The sequence below is a fragment of the Aedes albopictus genome, chromosome 3, assembly GCF_035046485.1.
Source record: "Aedes albopictus strain Foshan chromosome 3, AalbF5, whole genome shotgun sequence".
NCBI classification, from domain to species: Eukaryota; Metazoa; Arthropoda; class Insecta; order Diptera; family Culicidae; genus Aedes; species Aedes albopictus.
In genome coordinates this window covers 12,265,381-12,272,287 of record NC_085138.1, presented here as the reverse complement: position 1 = coordinate 12,272,287, position 6,907 = coordinate 12,265,381, and positions in this window count along the sequence as shown.

The window sequence follows — 6,907 nt, the reverse complement described above, 5'->3', positions numbered from 1 at the left end:
ACCTGCGGAGCCTTATAACCAAGGTAGGTTGGCAACTGTTGGCAAGTGGATCGCATCCTTGATCGCATCGCATGGTGCGCAAAATTTTTCAACAACTATCATCGTTTTTTGACGAGATTGGGGGATGCATGAATCGATTCACGGTTCGTGGCGAGAACGCATTAGATACTTCTGCCTATCGGCTAAATTTTAGTGCCTGTTTTAGTGTTTAGGGGAGGAACAGTGGGCAAAAAAGGTTTAAAGCATGACTTTAAAGATGGCGTCGGTAAATACTCCAGACATGATTCACGAAAGGTTAAAAACATGTCCTCAGATCTTATCACTTCCCCGTTTTCGTGCCTGTCTTTGTAACTGCCGAGTTTTTAAATTTTATGTTTTCTTTTGAATTGTTCCGCGTTCTGTTACGTCTCGTGCTGCAGCATTGCAGGCCGTCAAACTAATCGTTTCCCTATCTTCACACCATGTACGCTTCGTTGAAAACTGATTTACAGCGCTCCAGCAATCTTCGAAGAGACTTCATGAACCACACCAAAGCTAGAAAGGTATTGTGCAATGGCAACTTTGGCAGGCGTCGGTACCGTACAATTTACAACCCCAGGTTTTTACACCAATTATGTCAATTATGTCATCTCACAAAAAAAATAAAATATAAATGGGACCTAGACAAATATTTGTAGGAACCGGTCGACGTAAATCCAAGGTTCATCATGATTTGCTATATGTTGATGAGCATATTCTCGACTTGTTTGGTTAAATATTTATCAAGTTGAATGCTTGTTTTGTCCGTTTTTGTCCGTTTTGGTTGGAAGAGTGGAGATGCCAACTTCCCTTTAAAACCATTATGTAGAAAATGGCGTACTCTTCTTCTTCACATTCATGGGGGCTATAATTTTATGATTTTGTTTTTTTTTTTTTAATGAAGTTGAGTATAAATATAATTGATTGCTCATCAATAGTTCTGCCATTGAAGCAAGTAGTAGCAAGTAGCATTAAAGTTTGCCAACTTAGTTAACAATCTTGTTTTTAAAACTATGGCATAATATACATCTTATTCCGTTTGTTTCGAGTTTGAAGAAACTCAATTATGCTGTTGAGCAAAAATCGGAAGTAGAGATTTGAATGGCATTTTATCACAAATGAACATTTACGTCATAAGAAGGGCATTAATTATTTAAGTTTTGAAAAATTATTCCTAACACTTTCTGTTTCAGCGATAGAGGTAAATTATTTTATTGACGTATTTGTTGTGTTTTCACCCTTTACATCTCATCCAAATTCCAGCATAACTTAATCATACTAAATTCCAGACCATTCCAGTTCCAAAATCCTATTTCCTTTCTATTTACGAGAGCGTCGATGAGTCGCTGGCATCTCGATAAATAGATATCATCCCTTCCCTATTATCCCTTCCCATCCACATAACGAATTTCTTATCGTTTCAGAGAGCGATCAATGGCGCTTAAGCCTAGGCTTGTTAGCCAGGACACATGGTCCAAATGCCTGTGCCCCATCCCGGAAGCAAAAAGGCCCATGGAGTGACAAATTTCTTAGCTATGTCACTCCCAACGACGGTGTAAAAAATCACTTACACTCACAACAACACATCTACATGATCCACTCAAATACACTTACACAATCTGAATCTTGCCGCATCACTCGCTTATAGTGAATCCCCAATCAACCCTTTCCAAATATCCAACTCCTTGACACCTATGGGGGTGTCGGTGAGTCGCTGACCTCTTGTAAAGTAGGTGTCATATCATCACATCCTTCCCTATCCTCGTAACGGAGAAGATGGGCGTGGCCGGCAATGGAAGTTCTCATGTCTTTTTTACTTCAACTTCTGATTGGATAGCTGTTCCTTCCCAAATAGCATCCCATAAGCAATTAGAATAGGAGTATTTAAGTTTTAACATGACAACTTTCAGTATGCAATCTACGAATTACTCCGTTACAACGCAACGCAACGCAACGCAATTTAAGCCACTCAGATACAATTGACGGTATTTTTTCAGATTTCGAGGCTTTAACATAAAAAAAACTCATATACAAAGGTAGATGACAATGAAACTGTCCCTGCACCTTCAGGACTATGACAATCTTTTTCGGCGATGTTCAAGAAATATTACAGTCACTGTTAACAATTCATCAATTTTATCTTTCTTTGAATTATAAGAATTTTTACATTCATTCCCTTAAATTTCTTAACACCCCATTTTCATATTTTCCGAAAATTCACACATTTTGTTAAATATCTTCAATTTCTCCTAAAAATCGTCAAATTTTGTAATATACATGCGTAGCAGGCAGCAATACAATGATCGGACTGCTTTTCCTGAAAGTTTTAAGAAGTAGAACCCATGAATTAATGGGGACGAAAAATTTTCCGTCTCTTAACACCCCATTTTACGGTACAAAATTTGAGTAAATGAGTTAAGGATTGAAAATCACTATAGCCAATTTAAGGTACTATAGCACAGCGCAACATTTTTTTTGTCTCAGGAGCAAACTTATGTGTCTCCGAAGGATTTTGGGCCGCTGAATCCGAATCCGGGCTCAGATTTGCTCCAACACGTGACAATTTTGAGCTATACCTCAACTTATAGGGCAAAATATGCGATTTTGGGCTTTTTTGACTGCAAGCCATTAAGCATGGAAATATTTTTTTTAAGCATCCAAAAGGTTAATTGGTCAATTAACATCTAAATTAACGACTCATGCAAAATATTTTGTTTTACCTATTCAAATTTGATAGATTTAAGCATTTTATGTTAGTATGAAAACTTGCATGCAACTTTTGGAGGGTGACTTGTATGGGAAATATTGTACCTAACATAAATCGCTTAAAACTATAAAATTCGATTTGGTAAAACGAAATATTTTACATAAGTCGTTAATTTAGATGTTAATTGACCAATTAACCTTTTAATTGCTTAAAAAAATATTTCCATGCTTAATAACTTGCAGTCAAAAAAGCCCAAAATCGCATATTTTGCCCTATAAATTGAGGTATAGCTCAAAATTGTGACGTGTTGGAGCAAATCTGAGCCCGGATTCGGATTCAGCGGCCCAAAATCTGTCAGAGACACATAAGTTTGCTCTTGAGACAGACCAAAAGCTATTTTTTGTTACGCTGTGTAGTCTAAATCGTTTACAAAAAAAAAACATCCTGTTTGGTTTGAAAATGGGTAAAGTTTAGCGGAAACGAGTCCAAATGGTCCCACATTTTATTATCCATCATAGATTTATAGGCGAACAAGCATTCTAATGATGGGTTGTTCATATGATTGGGATAAAATTGTAAGGTTTTCTACCAAGACATCAGTGTCGAAAAGTATAAGATGGCATACAATGATAGGAATAAAAGTAAGCAAACAAAAAAGTTTATTGTCTGCTTTCAAAGAGAATTCGAACGGAGAGTCCGCAAAAAGGAGAAAACAAAAATCAAAAAACCAGTTATTTGCAAAACTCAACAAATAAAAATCAAATCCAAAGAAATCTCTGTCCCAGCCCAGCCGACACCCTCTTCCGCGGACACCAATTAATGTTCTCTATCACATCTTCCTACACCCATATGTTTATGTTATTTTTCGCAGTTTGTTCATCTTTCACGCCGGACCGGACGGCATGGGACGACGACGACGACGATGATGATGAGTCGCATGTGTTTACCAACCCACAAGATATGCAAACCGGTTCTTCGGAAACCGAAAAAAAACCTGTCTTCCACAGGGGATGTCGGCCGGCCGACGCGTCGTAGTCGTGGTTATCGTCTTCCTCTGCCGGTGCTAATAAGATCATCGTACCCACCCCACATCTCTTTGCTTCCTCTCTGATGTTGGGTTGGAACTGGAACAACTGGACAACAGAAACAAAACCGAGTCCAAGAGGTGTATGGATGGGAGGGTGTTATGCTGGCTGGGCTTTTCCCAGTTCTTGGATAGTTCAATCCACCGGACAGGGTAAATAATCGAATACGGAAAGCCATGCAAACAACATGAATTTAATGAGTTCCTAACAAGCTGGGAAAAACCCTACTCGCGGGGATGTTCGCCGTTGCATTCGCCGTAATAAGCCATGCAACGCGCGTAATAGGTCAACAAAATACAAAAGGAGATAACAAGAAATTTTGTTTATAAACTGGTTCGACCGGGCTAATCTGACCAGGGACTGGCGTGCGAATATACATAAAAATAGGAAACCTACTTTTCGGGGATTCACACTTAGATAATGGATTCAAATAACGAAAGAAGTATAGCTTTTGCAGTTTGAAAACAGAAAGTGGAAAGACAAATAAAATAGTCCCGTTTTGTCATAGATCTTTTTGGTGCTGCTTGAGATAATTTTGAAAAAAAAAATGTAGACAATTTAGATTTCTTTTCGCTCCCAGCTAAGCAAAAGTTAAAAAAATCTCATTGTAAAAGAATTAAAAAATCTTTGGCTATTGTTGAAATTTTTTTTCAAAAATACGTTTCTTCAGTTATGTTGCTGGCTTTTCAGTCTTCTGTGAGAATCATGAAGACATCCAACATACAGTCGATCACCTAAGAAAAATACGTTTCAGAATATGACGTTTGCAATAAAACCCTCAAAAATGTCGTAATGTGACATTTATGCGTTCGACGGCAGTATACTGCCATCAAAAATGTTTCTTACATTACACCAGCAGAGATTGACAGTTAGTAATATAGGGTATGAGTGCCATCAGTAGTATCACGCTCCCATATTCATCCTATTCTAAAACAAGCGAAAGTTGTTTACGATATCGAGAAGGCATTCGCTCAAAAACAATCCTGCTTGGGTGTTTTCTTAGATATCTAGGGTGCCTTTGCAACGTGCCTTTCGATGCCATATTGGAAGCCGCACGGGGTCATGGTACATCTCCAATGATTTCCAATTGGATTCACCAAATGCTCAAAAACCGACATCTCTTCTCGACATTGCGTCAAGCGGCGATTAGGAAATTGAGCGTTTGTGGATGCCCTCAAGGGGGAGTCTTATCACCACTTTTGTGGAATCTCGTAGCAGATACGCTATTGAGGCAACTCAATTATAGCGGTTTTCCTACTTATGGTTTTGCCGACGGCTACCTAACATTGTTAGTCGGTTTGTGCATCAGCACCCTTTTCGACCTGATGCAAAACGCTCTTCAGGTAGTTGAGGGTTGGTGTCGCCAATATGGCCTTTCGGTAAATCCAAGTAAAACATTTATTGTTCTTTTCACGGAAAAGCGAAACCGTAATGGTGTTCGACCTTTACGTCTCTTTGATTCTGAAATCAATGTGACTGAACAGGTAAAGTACGTTGGAGTCATTCTTGATTCCAAGCTTTCCTGGTCACCTCATGTAGAGTTTAGAATCAAGGAAGCTTGTATGGCCTTTGGACAATGCCGGCGAACCTTTGGTACAACTTGGGGTCTTAAACCCAAGTATATCAAATGGATGTACACAACTGTTGTTCGTCCAATATTGGCTTATGGATGTCTGGTGTGGTGGCAAAAGGGCGAAGTGAGAACGGTCCAATCAAAATTAGGCCATCTCCAAAGGATGTGCTTAATGGCGATGTCTGGAGCGTTCTCTTCAACTCCTACGGCAGCGCTCGAAGTGCTCTTTGACGTTTCCCCACTACACATTCATCTCAAACAAGAAGCACTTTCTTGCACTTACCGTCTATGGGTACTCGGTTTACTAGAGGAAACTCCTGTGAACCGCAGTTCAACACACACCGCGTTGTTTCCACTTTTGGTGAATTGGGACAAAGCTGTCCTTGCTCAGAGTGATCTTACAATTGCTTGTAATTTTCCATATAGGACATTTTCCACGAAATTCCCTTCCCGGGAAGAGTGGACATCTGGTTATCTGGAGAGAAGTATTTCAGACGGCATCGTATGTTACACTGATGGCTCCCTTATCGAAGGTCGAGCAGGTGCTGGTGTTTATTCTCGTGAGCTAAGGCTGTATCAGTCTTATTCACTTGGTAGACACTGCACCGTCTTTCAGGCCGAAATCTTTGCTCTTATGTGCGGAGTGCAATCAGCACTCAGCAGCACGTAATGGGCAAAGTAATATACTTCTGTTCAGATAGCCAGGCTGCTATTAAAGCACTTGCTTCGGCCAACTCCAAGTCGATCGAGGAGCGGAATTCAGCAAACGCTGTTCACCTTGTATGGGTGCCTGGCCATTCTTCCATCGCTGGAAATGAATTGGCTGATGAGTTAGCTCGCACTGGAGCATCACATGACTTCATTTGCCCTGAGCCAGCTATTCCGATATCAAAGTGTTGGGTAAAGCTTCAGATTCACACCTGGGCTGCTACTCAACACAGACAATACTGGAATAGTTTGGAGTCATGTCCTCAAACAAAATTGTATTGTATTGAGCCATCTCCAAGGGCGGCGAAGTATCTTATTAATATGTCAAAGCAGAATTGCAGCATTCTGGTCAAAGCATTGACTGGCCACTGCCGACTCAGCTATCACATGGCGAATATTCAGCAAGCTGATTCATTTGCATGTGATAGCTGTGAATCCGATTATGGAACTTCGTATCATTTGATATGTAACTGTCCAGTTTTTGCACAACTGCGTTTCCGAGTATTCGGTGAACACTTATTAAGTGAAAGTGACTTCAGAGACCTGCATATTCAGGATATTCTGTTGTTCTTAGCCGGCTGTGGTAAAAAGCTATAGGCTCTCTTTCGCTTTATGCGTAATGACAGTGCCCTTTTCAGGGCACTGTTTGAACCCATTGTGGTACGCTTATGCGTTAGTATCCTCTTCCAGGGTACTTTTCCTATTTCCCTACCTGTCCTTATCCCCATCCTTATCCTTATTTCCTTCCTTTTCCCTCAGGTAGATGATGAAATAGGCTATTATTTTGGCGACGGCACAAATGTCTCAAATGGAGGA